A 16,764-nucleotide genomic window follows, 5' to 3' on the forward strand; every position below is an offset into this window, starting at 1 on the left:
TTCTACACGAAAGGCCTCAGATTGAAAACTAAAACAATCAGTGGGGGAAGTTTTGGAAGAAATATAAGAACGTGGCCTAAGCCATGATCAGTTTCTTCGTCCCCTCTCAAGAGCAAATTCTTCGTCATTGGCCGTCAACAATGATTACTTTACTTTAAATCGATAATACTTACTGATATGCTCTTGATGAATCATTGCTACTTGAATAATACTTAGTGTACACAATGCATTAAGGATATTTTGCTATGAGGATCCATTGAGTGCTAATAATAAGATATCACAAGCACCAGTGTCCATCTACACCGTTTGGATGGCAAGTTAAGCAATATGGTATTCAAATCGATTTTTTGCAAAAATCACACATGTTACAATCAAGCCACAGCAGATGATGTATGACAAGTAGGTGAAATCTGGCGAGCAATTTCTTCAAAGAGAAGAAATTTTCTTTCATTACTCACCAGCAAGAAAAGTTTTTTTTCTTCGAAGAAAATACGTGCTGGAATTTGCCTACAGATCTGTTGCTCTGACTCAATTGTACCATATGAACCTATTGCTCGGGGTATTTGATTATCAAAACTTAATAGTCTAAATAATCGAAATACCGAAAATCATTTGCCGAAATTTGAGTGTCCGGTTGCTAAATTTGCCATTTGAACGTGTAATGATGTATGATTGTCCTTTCCATAGCGTGTTTATCTTGCGTAATCGAGACCATCTGTAAGCAATTAACAAAAAAGATAGAAAAGTTTAATATTCATTACACTTTGTGTGACATAAACTAGCTCAAACTAAAAATCTTTTTGAAACTTTAAAGTAACAATTTCACCTTTTTCAATCAGGTAGGCTGTTATATTCATTTTTTCATTTATTTAGTTAACATCTACACAGATAATACTGAATCAACAATTTCAAGCCACAATACTCGGTTTGTGACCGCAACTCTCCATCCTCGGTTCTGCCCCACACTCGCCAAATCGATACGCACTTGATCCACCCACACACTCCTGCACACCGCCAGAGATCGTCCTAAGCACCCGACGTTCGAAGACTTCAAGTGCTTGCAAGTCCTCCTCGAGCATCATTCACGTTTCATGCCCGTAGAGGACTACCGGCCTTATGAGCGTTTTGTACATGCTACATTTGGTGCGGGTGTGAATCTTTTTTGACCGCAGCTTCTTGTGGAGGTTATAGTAGGCCCGACTTCCACTGATGATGCGCCTTTGTATTTCACGGCTAACATTGTCAGCCGCCAGCAAGGATCCAAGGTAGGCGAACTCGTCAACCACCTCGATCGTATTCCCGTATACCATGACACTGCTATCTAGGCGAACCCTGTCGCGCTCGGCCCCACCAGCTAGCATGTACTCTGTCTTAGTCGCATTCACTACCAATCCAACTTTTGCTGCTTCGTGTTTCAGGCGGGTGTACAGGTCTCCCACCTTATCAAATGTTCGGCCGACAATGTCCATATCATCCGCGAAGCAAACAAATTGACTGGATGTCGTAAAAATCATACCCCGGCTGTTAAGCCCGGCTCTCCGCATAACACCTTCTAGCGCAATATTGAACAATAGGCACGAAAGTCCATCACCTTGTCGTAGTCCCCGACGGGATCCAAACGAATTAGAGTGTTCGCCAGAAACCTTCACACAGTTTTGTACACCTTCGTCGCTCTCATAAGTCTCGTGAGCTTCCCGTAGATTCTCGTCCATGATTTTCTATAGCTCTACGCGATCGATACTATCGTATGCCGCCTTGAAATCTATGAAAAGGTGATGCGTTGGGACCTGGTATTCACGACGTTTTTGGAGGATTTGCCGTACAATAAAGATCTGGTCCGTTGTCGATCGGCCGTCAACGAAGCCGGCTTGATAACTTCCCACGAACTCGTTTACTACAGGTGACAGACGACGGAAGATGATCTGGGATAATACTTTGTAGGCCGCATTTAGAATGGTGATCGCTCGAAAGTTCTCACAATCTAACTTGTCGCCTCTTGTAGATTCTTGTAGATGAGGCACATTACCCCTTCCTTCCACTCCTCCGATAGCTGTTCTTTTTCTTGAGCTGGTGAATGGCATCCTTAACCTCCCTCAAAGTGGAGGCTGATTGGTTTCCATCACCCGCAGTACTGACGAAGGTATTTCCTCTGTTGCTTCGTCCTTCATTGCCTGTGCTCTCAGCGCCATTCAGATGTTCGTCGAAGTGCTGTTTCCACCTTTCGATCACCTCACGCTCGTCCGTCAAAATGCTCCCATCCTTATCCCTGCACATCTCGGCTCGCGACACGAAGCCGTTGCGGTATGCGTTGAGCTTCTGATAGAACTTACGATTTTCTTGAGACCGGCACAGTTTTCCATCTCCTCGAACTCCGTCTCCTCCAGGTGGCGTTTTTCTCCCGAAAGAGGCGGGTCTGCTGTTGCCGTTTCCGTCTATAACGTTCCACGTTCTGCCGAGTCCCTTCCCCATTCTTCTCTTCTAGAATCTGCCTATATTCCTCGTCGAACCAATCGTTCCGTCGACTCCGTCCCACGTACCCGACGTTGTACTCAGCTGCATTGTTGATGGCTGCATTCACTGTTCTCCAGCAGTCCTCAAGAGGGGCTTCATCCAGCTCACCCTCTTCCGGTAATGCAGCCTCGTGGTGCTGCGCGTATGCAGTTGCGACATTGGGTTGCTTAAGCCCCTCTAGGTCATGCCGGGGCGGCCATCGGTACCGTACACTCAAAATAATCCAAACGTCATTGTTACGTGAAAACATACGTGATTTTTTTCCATCGCACTTTCCACGTAGCTCTTACGTTAATCATAGGTAGCCCAGAATGAACGCATGAACTTTTGAATTTCGTCCATTCCACCGTCGCTAAACGTAAGAGTTACGTGGATTTTCCGGTAGCCTTTACGAAGCGTTTCAATAGGACCTAGATGGTTTTGCATTAATTTTAACTGTAATAAAGACCAATCTTATTTCTAATAGGCTTTGGAAGAAAACTAATTCCCAATGTAAACAAACTTAAAAGATTGTGATATTTTTATTGTCAATCTGAGCATTTTGAATCCTGTCCCCAATTTTGTGAGTTTGGTCTGCCTTGTTGTAGCCTTCGCGTGCTATAATTGATAGAGGTTATAAATCACGTATAAAATATGAAGTAAAGCAGGGATTCTTCGGTATTCAAAGCATATTTACCTTGAAATCAATTTCACACAATGTTTAAAGCAGCAGCAGCTTCTGAAGTTCTTCAAAAATCAAGCAGGTGCCATCTTAGGATTTAAGCTCAACACCGAATGTACGTACACTATGCAAATGTCAAAATGAACTCAGACACCTACGTGAATTCCACGTGAGCGCTATAGGTAACCTCAGTAAACATTACCGAGTCAGTATTTGGTGGTAATGAATGGTTTAGTGATCTTTATCTTAGTCAGGTGAAGTGGAGGTAAAATGAATTTGGAATGATCTACGTGATTTTTCACGTAGCAATGACGTTTGGATTTTTTTGAGTGTAGGCTGTTAACGACGAATTGTTTTGGACGCAGTTTAAGGCTCAAGAATCCATCATTCAATCATCAGCAATAATTAAAAATTGAAAACCAGTTATTTCGTCCGAATTTGGAGAAATCTGCATGAAAATTTATCATCACATTACAGATACAAAATGCAATCCAATGATAGATTTTCATGGACATTGCTTCAATTTTGAACAAAAAAGTGGTTTTGAAAATTTGTAAAACGATGATGGTTATTTTCCTCTTAAACATCACCAGATAGTGATCAGAGTCGATGTTGCGCTAAGATAGGTTCTGACGTCGATAATGTCGGAGAAGTGCCGTCAATAAATCAGAACGTGGTCGATTTGTGATTCTATCTGCTGTAGTAACCTCTAGGTGTGTCGGTATGGAAAGCTGTGCTGGAAGTAGGTGCTACGAAGCCATATTCTTGGAGGCGACGAAATCACTTAGTTGTAAGCCTGTTTCGTTCGTCTACCGGTGGGCGCTGAGCTATCCTACGAAATATTACATCCCTTTTAAAATTTTAAACGCGAATTTCTTTATGGATACTAGAGTGATTCAAAAAATCGTTTTTGCTCCACACCGCTCATTCGATTCTAGATCAAATTCTGGGTATCCTCCCAAAATTTGAGCTCATTCGGACGAAAACTGAGACCATTGGATACCTTTAGTGTTCACAACAACAAAAATCCCAGAAATTTTCCGAAGATTATTTAAAGGACTTCCCCAAAAAAATCCAAGCAGTATTTCTAGCGAATACCCTTAATTGCAGTACTGGACAAAATATTGTAGGAATCGTCGTTTTTTTTTTCATACAAAACCGTCGAATTTGGAAGCATGGTACACTTGGTGCGAATTGACTGTGCGCGGATCGATTGAAATGGAACTGTCAGTCATCTCCCGTGCGGCAGCAAACAGTTGGCCATTGGTAGGATGCGAAGTTTTCCAGGATTTTTTCAGGCGAAAAGGCTGAAGATGGTCGCAAATGCGGAAGTTTGATTCCGCTTCGGCTATTCGAATGAAAAAATATCTGAAAACTTGAAAATTTGAATGTTTTTTTTTTAATGTTTTCAGAAGCAAAACAAAAATGGAAGCGAATTCCACATTCCAAGCGTTCCTCCTCTATGCGCATTTCACTCATTCGGTTTGTTTACCACCGTTTGCACAAAACTGTGTACAGTCCCCTTTGCACAGAATCTGTGCTGCATGAAGAGAGGCTGATTTTGTGTACTCGGCACTCATTTCTGAGCGTGACAAGTTTAGCGTGTGTCAGTTCAATCGAAGATGGCGTCGAAACAGCAAGCACTCCACGAGCGTGTTGTACGGTTTTATAAACCGCACGGTCATCGTGGTAAAATGTTCACGGTTGACCACTTTTGATACGGAAGTGGCCGTGGTGGGCCAAATATATAAAGCAGTTGACCACGAGGATCCGGAAGATAGACGTAAGTGCCGACCAGCGCTCTCGTGAGAGCATCGCAACTAAGTTGCGTCGTACGGCTGATCAAGCACCCTTGTTAAATTTTCATTCACGGTTTTTTTTTTTTCAAGAGTAAACATTAGGTATGTTTTTGATAAAAAATACTGAATCCGTCGAATTTTTTTTAAGTATGTGACTGAAAAAAATCTCATTATTCATTTAACACCCGTTGCTACAGGCAAAAGATAATGGAAGACAGGGTAACGTATATAACTTGGACATGAATATAATTTGGACAGGCTAGTCGTTCTATGCTTATTTCTAATGAGATGGTAACGATTATATGTACGGGAAACATGTATTGCATTATTAATAGACTATGCTACTTTTTAATGATAACAATTTTCATAAAAATTACAAATCGGCTTCAAAAATACCAAAATTGTAAATTGTATCAACAGAATATCTGTGAAACCTACGCATGCAAGAGGATGTACATTTAAACATACATTAAATGCAAAAATGCGCTAAGAATAGGCATTCAGAAAAAGTTTAAATGTGGCAATATGATAAAATATCTCTAAAATTGAAGCTAAGTTCATCTAAAATCTTAACATAAGTATATAAGGCATAAATGATGTCCAAAATAGGTTATGGTATTTGTTCAGTTGGCCATATGAGTAATTTCCCAACAAACATTTTTGCTGAATAAGAGTTGAACAAATCACTCTTAAGCTTATTTCAGTTTAATAAACTATTGTTCAGCTACTAATGTTACTTGGGTTGGCCATATGATGAACACAATGGAATGTCTCATGCAGGCGTATTCGTGGATCTGATTTATATTTGGTGTCCGAAATGAATAACAGACAGGTCGCCAAAAAACGCTATTTTGGAAGCTAATGCTACAGCTTGTAAGCTTTTTCACCCCAGAACCTCGAAGTACAATGAGACATTAAGCATATAAGTAACATTACGTAATAAATTATTAGTATCTAATGCAGTTAATCGATCTCCGTTTCCAGACATATCCTCAGCCTGTCCGAAATAAATGTGTTACCCTAATCTGAGATAACACATAACAGGCTGCATTGAGTGTTGCCAATAATGAACCCCTTGGTTAACTCACTTTAGCTGTTGACCAACAGAAGTAAAATCATTTTATTTTATATATGGTGAAATTTCAGTTGGCCTGGCTGTAGACGTACATAGGCAGGATTCCCATCAGTGAGGAATTAACCTCAAAGACATTATTCACCACTTTTTCACAAAATTACAATTTTTGACACTGTCCGCATCTTTTTTTATGTGTGATTGATCAAAACTTTGCATGAAATGTAACACTATGAAAGGCGTAAATCCCGTTGTTTACGTAATGTGGAGTAGGGGGAGATCCCCCAGTACCGGACACTTAAACCATAATTTAAAAAAAATATTGGTTTTATGTGATCTTGTTAACCATACATGACAAATATTATCATTTTTGTAGCGTACAAAAATTAATTTCGAAATATTTATAAATATGAATTTTGACATTACATTTTTATGAGTACCAAAATGGCCAACCATAAACGGTATCTCCTAATACCGGACACAATCTGGAAATAGCTCGATATCTGTAAATTTGTACATCATCGAATAGTTTTACCACACACAAACAGACGTAACAGTTAGAACAATTATCAATTTAAAACATAGTAACGTGAACATTTACGCCCAATGCTAAAAATACTTCATTTGGCCAACCGTGAACTAGATGGCGGTAGTGAACAAACGTCAAACACGAACAAAAGTTATGCGAGCGCCACGAGTGGCCCGACAACAAACTACCATATAATATATATTATATTAGAATTGAGCGCTATTCTGCTGTGCGCAAGCATAGCAAACACTCGCTCCATTATTACGTTTCTCTCACTCACTCACTCCACGTACGGCCAGGAGCGAGGTTGGCGCTTCTTCAACCAAGCAGATCGTTTCATTTTCCGATGCGTAGGGTAACGGTCGTATTTTGGATAATTAATTAATTGCACAGCGTAACCAAGTCAAAGAACATGCCAAAATGTAGCGAAAAACTTCCTCTACGAGATAAAAATGCCCATTCAGTCATGTAGGATCCGAAAAACGTCGAAAATAATTGAATTGTGAAGCACTGTCTGTCATTATTTTGGACACACCAATACATTTTGGACCCTCAAAGTATATATTTTGAACCCCTGGCATTTTTTATCATTTGGCGACTAACTCCACGACACTGGTTGTATAATATGCTTGCCCATAGTCTAGTCAATCGATTGACAATGGAAAACCGAAGAAATTCTACGCTTTCAGTTCAGAAATTTGAAAACAGTTTTTGTTTATATTTGAAAAATTTCTGACGGCTTCGATTTCTGTGTGTAACGTGTTGTAACGGTTGCATGGATGAACCGATTAAATTTAATTAATTTCAGATAGAATAAACACATTTGCTATGTACTAACGCTTGATGCAAGTGCGGGATAGTCCTATCTTTCCAAATGGCATGCGAATTGAGTTGGTCTTTCAATTTAAACTGGGAAATTTTCAGGAAAATGTCCCAGGGGGTCCAAAATATATAGGGGTCCAAAATATATTGGTTACCCTACTCTACTTCTTCGTCGAGTATCACGCGAGGCAGAGAAACGGCTTCGGAATGAGTGACTACCGATTCTGAATGCCGAAGGTAGCCGATTGCAATACCAAATGATTGTTTACATTCTGATTGTGCCCGAGTGGCATTCTGTAAATATTGACTGCTGATGAGCGTTCACTGGTCGACAATATACACCAGTGAATGATTCAGTGAGTCCGCTCACTCGGCTTAATGCATTCGATGGCTGAATGCCGAAAGCGTCCCTTCGTGTCTTACAGATACAAACAGACCGGTTATCACTCCTTTTCGTGTTTGTCCGGATTTTCGCATTTGGTAATGAATCTTGGGGATAGTGCTCATCCCAGTGCAGTTCGGCTGTCACTTAGCATTCGGTTGCAGCAAATATTTTGCTATTTTTTATCGGCAGTGTTCTATGAGTGAGTGAATTTTCCCATGCTTGGCTGTGCGATGAACATAATTAGAGCATTACGTCTGTTTGTCTGTGGTTTTACTCCAAGTATAGTATTTCATTGCCAATTTAATGCATTTGCAATATTTACAAGAACAATATGAGTTTTATTAGTATGCAAGATGTCCATGAATGAACCTCTTTCATAAATGATGAAAAATAATACATTTTACAATGATTTTTATTGCAAATTATGATTGTATTCGATCATGCTTATGTGATCCGAATATTTACTTAAAATTCAAAATAATTATTTATTACGCTCAAAATGAAGGCGATACGTCAACTTTTTACCAATTTTCAAAGATCTCTATTTTTTTCAAAAAAGCATGCATATTTTAAGGATGTGTTATTCTACGCAAACATTACACTCCATAACATCTTTCTTTTATTCTAAGGCACCATCTTAATTGCACCACGATTTCTCGATTTCTCGACTTTGTCCGGTAGTGGGTGCTCTTGCGACCTTGTAAAACCAAAATTCACTAGATGTTCCCTTAAAGGTGTTGCTTTTAAAGCACGTTGAATCATTTTTAAGGTTGCAATACGCATTTGTCTAACAATTCGACTAATGACTTCTCCAAAATCTTTGTTAAAAAAAACTAATACCTAATGGTATTTTCTCTTGAATTTCTATTGAAATTATGCCCCAGAATTTATTTTGAGATACCGCCTATTTATTCAGGAATGAACAGATTTTTCAAGAATTTCTTACAAAATTACTTGTTTCAATATGTTCTCAGGATTTTTTTTCTATACCATTCCTGAAGAATTTGTCAGGAGATTTCTTGTGAAACGCATTAAAAGAACCATACCAGTTTTTTACGCTAGCTATAAATCAACAAGGGGTGATTTGATTTTGACAGTTCTTGTCTACAGATTTTATAGTTAAGTCTTAGCAGGCACTGATTTTATGTTATTGATTGAACTATCATTATTTTTCACTCTATGTGTTTTGCAGCAGCAGTATCTTCGTATTCAACTTCTTATATTGACATAAACCTTTTTCTTATAATCCCAATTATCTCGTATGATTTTAGGCAATCAATAATTAGGATTTATTGGAAGTTTCCTGATGTGAACGAGTTAGCATACAATTTTCGGATAGTCGGACTTGTAGGTGTGAACATACGAATGTGAGAATTGAGCACTTTTCTACGGAAGCAAGGCAATTTAATCAATTGGCTATCGAGAAATTAAAGGTAAAAAATTTTGCTTGACCCGCAACAAACTGGAAGCTTTGCAAGGAAATCAGCAGGTTTCACTTTCTTAGCAGTGAAATTTTTTGAATTTGTAAGGTCCCTGGCAAGCAGCCGTGCGTTATATAAATCAATTTTAACGGGCGACCCAGTGCCATCTCACTCGTATTTGTGATAAAATTGGCTAACCTCTTTGAAGAAAAATGCTCAGATAGTCTTTTCTGTTAATGGAGCAAGTATTATGCTATGCACTCCCTCAATCATTGGTGACTCAATAAATCTTGTTGAAAGCGTTTATTGTTTCTGCAATAAATCCATAACTCAGTTTTTCAATTTGATAACTAGTAATCCTCTTTAATGCACCTAAAATAAACAATAATTTGAGCAAAAAATACATAAATAATGCATAAGATATAAAATTTCTTGGAAAACTTTCGTTTTGGTCTCCTGGAAACACGGCCGTCAACATCAAAAGTTTTCTCCACCACAAAGGTTGCTGTGATCAAACTATAACAAAAAATTATAGAGGAGGCAAGAAATGTCAGAAAGGGGTGATTCAAATATTATGGCATGGAAGCGTAAAAAGCTGGATACAACCGATATTCCAGAGATACTGGCAAATACTCCAGTAATCTAAATACTTCTTGAAGTTTTATATTTTTTTTCAAAGATTCATTCAAGATTTTCACCAAGGATACTGCCGTGAATTGCAAGTCAGTCCCATCGGCATTTTCGCAAAATTGAGTTGAGCTAAGTTTTCAACATATCTTTCAATGCTCTTTCAGCTACACTAATGAGGTAAATTTTAGAAAAATTAGGAAAAAACAGCAAGTCAAATTGACCCGTAATGAAAAATAAACCGCATATCAGTCCCACAAAAGATTTCTGCACCATGTAACACACAAATGAACCGTGTTTTGATTATCTTTATATTTTCTCTCGAAAACATATCGTAGTAAAAAGCAAACTCTGCACATTTCATTAAGATTTAAACATGTTCCAATCCTCAGGAATTTTTGGAATACTCGTATGGAAAACAAGTTAAGAAACTTCTCAGCCCATTTTCTCAATGCCTACTATTTACAGAATGGACTGACTTGCGATTCTCGGCAGGATAGCTTTAGACACTCTTTCAATATAATTTAGTATTTCCCCTAAGAAAATCTTTTATGATTTTCTTAAGCATTGTTTCGGAACAAAAAGCATAAAGTTACTTAAAGAACTTCGAAGGTTACTTTGGCTATGGTCATCTATACTCATACTTTATAGTTTGGAGTTCTACACATGATGAATCAAAATATTATATTTGAAGCATCCTTCTTTCATGCTGCCTTCTCTTGAAGTTATATTTTCAAATAAGTTATTTTCCCGTTCTTGGAGTTGCTTTTATTTTGCACATCAATTATGTTCTTCCAGAGTGTTCATTCTCGCTCCTAACCAAATTAACAAACCCATACAAACCGAAAACACGGGCCCAACTGACCAGGATAAATAAATCAGTTGAAGCAAACCGGTTCGCGGGACTTTTTTTTTCTCCTGGACGAGATGCACCACCCCATTAATAATCGATTCATTTCGAGTCCCACTGGGCAGCAGGCGCGTTCTCACTCACTGCCCGAAACGCACTAGGTATAGGTACTTTGTGCACGCCTTGCTAAACCACCAGCTGTTTGGTTCTCGCCGGTTATATCAACGCGCGGCCCGGTTGTATATGTGGAATCATTGGCGTATAGGATATTAACAAAGGGGCCAACCCCCGGAAATTTTGTATGACATTGAACACGAAATTAATAAAAAAAACGTGTTTCAAATTACAATTAGTTCTATAAAACAGGAGTAACTTATTCTTCAATTAAGGTACCGTGGGGTAAGTGGATACCGAAAATTCAATAGTCAACTTCATTATTATGTACAGCTTACGTGAATAATGTAATTCAATTTTTGTTCAGTGGATAACAAATGAGGGACTAATATACTTCAAATCGTCATTTATTTAAGTGTTTCTGATTTTTATGTATTGAGTATGAGAGACTTGAAAATTTGCGCCAAATGATCCACTTGCCCCATGGTGGGGTAAGTGGATCACCACTAAAAAAATCTATTCTCAAAACATATATAGAGTAATTATGTATACTAAGAACGATATTGGTAGATCACCTTTTCGTGGTGCGTTATGGGGTAAAGATCTACCAGTGAACCCTAGTCCTGACTGCTTCAAACGAAGAGAAAAGGATATTATAGTAATCAAAGCAACACTTTTAGTCCTTGTTACATTTTAAACCTTGTTGAAAGTGACAAGTCTCGGTTTTCCCAGTTGCCGAGAATGATCTTGAGACAAGGAAAAAAAATGAGCCGAATTCAACAATTTGTTTTCTAATCTTTTATTTATTTCGTTCTCTAGTTTGAAGAAGTACGGACTAGGATTCTGATGCATGGACAATATCGGTGTAATTTCTTGGCTTTATCGAGGGATCCGATTTTGCCTGATAAAGGGGCGCGCCTGTGGAGAGTGCATGCACCACACTCTTCGAAGGGTAGGAACCTTTCAGTTAGAATCCTTACCTGTGATCAAGTTAGGAATTACAACTGTAAGAAAACCGAATGCTTTATCACTTCTCGATAGTGACAAAGTAAAACGACATGCACTACACAAAGGACACGGGATATACTACAATAGATCAAATATTGGTCGCAGTGGTTTATGTTCCGAACAGAAAAATAAGAACGATATTGCTCTCGTTCTTGTTATTACTGCTAGTGATGTAATGTTTTAATAATTAAAAACCGTCTTTATTTTATCAAAATATTATTAAAAATATGTATACATTAGTTCACACTAATTCGAACAAAAAAAAATTGTAGCTAGAATTTTGGAAATTTGGAAAAAAAAATCTTCTATATAATCACATAAGTTATACTATATCAGGGTGTCGACTCAATTTTGAAAATAAAATTCCCTGACTTTCCCTGACCTTCCAGTCGTTTTCCAGAAAAATTCCAGACCATGCTGATTTGTTGGTTTGGTATGTTTTAGATCGTATGAAACTGAGAAAAATCTTTTACTTAAATACACATGTCAGATAACTTTCTTGAGCGTTTATTCAAGATGATATGATAATTGATTATTTACTTTTAAACTTCATAATTCATAGCAGTAAAAGTTAAGTATAAGCTCATAAAATTCTGAGTCACGTATTGACCATATCATTTGGAACTTTCAAGCGCAAAATATACATTTGAAATTGTAAAAAAAGAAGTACTCGGATACTAAACTACTACTGGAGCTTGCTTGTCCGTTGTCTAGTGTTAAGTTACAGTCTGTCCAGCTAAATAACTGAAGACGGTCTCCGTGTCTTCATATAAAAAATACTTCTTCAGGGACTTTTCTTCACTTCTCCCATAAACTCCTTATTTTTGTTTTGGTGGAAGAATCTAATTTTTGTACAATGTAACGAAACCAGAGAAGTTTTTTCTTGTTAGTGGGATCAAGGAAAAGTCCTTTTACATATCAGAACGATTGTCAGCCATTCAAAATTCACTAGATTTCACGAAAGTGTTCGTGTTGCCTGATACTATTTCGTCCCAATGGATCATTGAAATAACTAAAACGGCCGCTATGGAAAGTATAGATAGCGCCACCGTAGCGTTGTGTGTTTGACAAAACAGCAATGCTGTCAGAATGTTAAATTCCATATACACCCGATTCTGTTTTTGCACGGATTTTTTTTACACGGCCGTGCAAAAAAAATTTCCATACATTTTTTTCCGCCAAAACCTTATTTTTGCATGAAACGTCGAGAAATGGTGTTACTTTTTTTACACGGTTTTTGAAATTTTGAACTGAAAACTTTTTTTGCACGGTACGCATCCCCCGTGCAAAAACAGAATCGGGTGTACAGTGGCGCCTTTGTTTTGTGCGGTGAGCACTTGCAAAATCTACCTTCAATGATCCATTTTCGAACTAGTTTTTCAGACATTTAGTGTGACTATCATTACCGTGAATGAAAGCAGCACGTCGTACTTATATAAATTTTGAACACTAGCCGAGGATAACTGAATTTGAAAAATGAATCATTATTAATATTTTAGGTTTATTACAGGAATACGTCAAAAGATTTTTTTTTCAGGAGCCGCAAAGAATTTTTTGGATACTGTTTTCATTTTTTCATAGAATACTGCCAACAGCTTTTCACGATGGTTCGTTACAGGTTATTTATTTTACCTAATATTTTAGGATCGGATCATATCATATCGGATTTTTTCCCTGAAGAATTCATCAAGACAGTGGATACGAGTAACTGACACTGAAGAAGACTGCAAGTGGTAGTCGAAATACGCGTATCTGTCAAAGATAAGCATTTAGGAGCGGAATTAAAAGGTACACGGTACTCCGTCTACTTTTAAGTTTCTCTAAGACATTTCTAACAGAATGCATTTTGGGATTGAATAACGCTCCAATAATAAGTTTTCAGATACTCTTCTTGAGTTTATCGTATCTTTGGCAAAGCTCGAAGGAACTCCTCTAAGAATTTTTCTATGAGTATCTCCAAGTAATTTGTCAAACTGTCAAGACACATATTCCTTGAAAACAAATTCTGCAAATTTTAGCTTTCAAGCATTTTCTGGAATTTCATAAGAATTTCGGTTGAGGAAGGATCTTGAGAATATCTGGATAATTTCATGAGTATCCTAGAAAAAACAAACTGGACATATTTGTTAGTAAGCTGTAAAAATCCTGAAGTAACGTTTGAATTCTAATTCAGGAAATTAAAAAAAAATGGAAATTTGAAATATAGCAAAATGGAAAAATTGAAATTGAAAGAGATCGCCAAATGAAAAAATATCAGTATAAGAGCACTTTGTGATATTATCTTAATACGTACTATTTCCAGTAACAACCTGATAGAAAAAAAAAAACAGTAAATATACTGTTCTGCAGATTTGTTCTCTTGAAATGAGATGCTTCATTGTTTACTAGACTGGCCCAGCTCAGTATGGGAGAAAAATAAAGTTATGTAATTCCACGGGGCACCCCCCAGGATTATTTCTTGAGGTTAGAGGAAGCTTTTCTGAAAAATTCAGCTCATTTGGTCGTTCCATGAGCTGGCGCATTTGAATTGAATTTAATATGGGATTTTCAGCTCAAATATATGAGAAACAGCCCATCATCTACTGTTTGGTTCAGGAAAATTGATGATCGCTTTCAATTGGACCCAGAATTTCAAAAACACTACTTGATGTAATAGCAAAGAATATTGTAGAAGATTGTACCATGATCAAAATTAATAAAGTTGATGTTTTAACCATTTGAAGTATATCATGCAATAATGCTTGTATTTCTTCAACATAGCTTGGAGGTAGCTACTAAGCGCATCATAGCCACCTATGACGCTGGGCGAGCTGAGGCACATGTCGCATGCATATAAGTGATTGTACGGGAGTGCTGATCTAAGCCTAACTTTCAACAACTGAAAGGTAATGAAAATGAGATTAAATCCAGATACAACCTTCTGCAATTATGTTCATTAGCGTATCAACTAGTGTATTTGTCATTCTGGGCTTATTTGAACACGAACAATTAGTATACGGAACGAAATAGTGACATAGGATCAATTCTCAATATATTTGAGACGAATATCCCATACAAACTTCAAATCGAATGCGCTGGTGGAGCAACCAATTAAGTTGAAATTTTGAGAGAGCGTTTTTCTTACCCTAAGGCTCATATCTAGGGGGTGCCCCGTTGAGTTTTACAACTTTTTTGTTTGAGGGCCAGTCTATTGTTTATCTCGTCAAAATTGACATGATTTCATGAAGTGAACTCCATTTTTTCTCAAGATTTTGAGAAAAATAAGCGGAATTAGGCAACGAGTTGATTTAGGAAACTTTAGAACTAAATATTTTTGGAGCGGTCTACGCCAAATTCGAAGAGTACTGTTGATGCTTTTCATTTTAGAAAAATTTAGATTTTGAGGATAAGTATAAGTAGTAAAGTACAGTTCACTCTACTATGCATTTAAGGCAAAGTAGGCCGTCATTGAAATTTGTACGCGTCGTTGATGATTGTTGCTAATCCATCTCACGATTTCGAATCAAAGAAAATCAGTTGGTTTGGCACTGACACAGCTGAAAAAGTATCAGCATACTTTATGCATGCTAGCGCGTACTTTTTCAAGTCAATATAAACTATCAAGATTGAGTTTTATCACTTTGAAATGCAAGCTGAAAGGTCATCATTGTTGCCAGAATGAATGACGGGCTACTTAGCCTTAAGCATTTGCTCTATGATGCACTGCATTTTTGAAAGATGGAATACCATCTTTTTCGATTATTCGTTTTAAATTGCAGACAATCAACTTGATTGATGTTATAGTAATTACATTTTTCCCTGACCTCTAGTGAAATTCCCTGATTTTCCCTGACTTTCCAGGTCAAAAATTAAATTCCCTGACATTCCCTGACTTTCCAGGTTTTTCCAGGTAGTCGACACCCTGTATATATAGGATTATTCCGAAAGATGTTTTCGAAAAACACTCGTAGTTTAAAAATATTAGTTACATTTATTTTTGTTTGACAAACTGAAATCATCTTATTCTATTCATGAATGTATTTGTATCATCTGTCTAGAACAATTTATATGGTCAAATAAGGTACGATCATATGTTTTCAATTGGAAAATTTGTATATTTTGCTCTTCTGCAACTCAGCTTTAATAAACCACGAAAAGTTTTGTTTGAATCTTGCAATATTCATTCTTTTATATTTTCTTATACCAGAAAGATTAAAATAAATTTTAGGTGGAATAATTCAATTTTTCTATAGTCAATTAGACAAATTTAAGCTGGTGATGAGAAAAAGTAAAAGCAAAACAATATTTGCAAGTATTCAAACTTCTTCAAATTATCGTAAGCAGTCTGTCAATAAATGATAATAATACTTGATCCACTTACGCCAACCCATTAAAAAGTGAGGGTAAGTGTACCATGTCCAACATTTCTGTGTGTATTAATAAAAATCACTAATTTTTCATTGTGATTCATTCAATTAGAACTGAAACGTTCACCATGCGTTGAAAAAACTAGTAGAATTTGTTTTAAGCCAGAGATACAATGGTTTTTTGATTGACGGTAAACAATTTTAAAATTAATTGTTTTTTTGCAGCCAACAACTTTACTTGTGTTAGTGTACGTGTAGTACCAGTTTTGCATTAGTATCAGTGTGGACGTATGAACATATCCTAAAACGAAGCAATGGTGCGAAAACATTCAACATATTCAAGTATTTATGCTCAATATGGACAAATGATCCACTTACCCCACTGATACACTTCCCCCACTGTACCTTATTATGTTTAAATTAAAATTAAATTTAAGAAGTTATTATAAATTATTATTGTTATAATTATTATTATAGTATTATAAGTTACAATAATCTAAAGGCTAATTCCATTATCGTAGAACATTGAAGATATTCATGAAGTTCTTCAATAAATAAATGTACTCTTTCAAGAAAAACACCTTTAACGATTATTGGACAAATCTTTGGTGGAATTTAT

At 37.0% G+C, this 16,764-nt stretch overlaps 1 protein-coding gene across 3 annotated transcripts in view; it reads right to left on the reverse strand.

Annotated features, from left to right (window-relative positions):
- LOC5575682 (crossover junction endonuclease MUS81) overlaps positions 1-16,764 on the reverse strand; it is a 46,164-nt gene that overhangs the window by 445 nt on the left and 28,955 nt on the right. Inside the window, exon 4 of one of the 3 annotated variants that reach the window (XR_002500626.1) lies at positions 174-715. The exons of 1 other annotated variant lie outside the window; for it this stretch is intronic. The gene's annotated coding sequence lies outside the window, so the exon portion shown is untranslated. Of the gene's footprint in view, positions 1-173; positions 716-8,888; positions 9,717-16,764 lie in introns of those variants that run through there. One more of the 3 variants, XM_021845526.1, reaches the window with a different exon arrangement.

Source organism: Aedes aegypti, chromosome 2 (genome assembly GCF_002204515.2).
Source record: "Aedes aegypti strain LVP_AGWG chromosome 2, AaegL5.0 Primary Assembly, whole genome shotgun sequence".
Classification (NCBI taxonomy): Eukaryota; Metazoa; Arthropoda; class Insecta; order Diptera; family Culicidae; genus Aedes; species Aedes aegypti.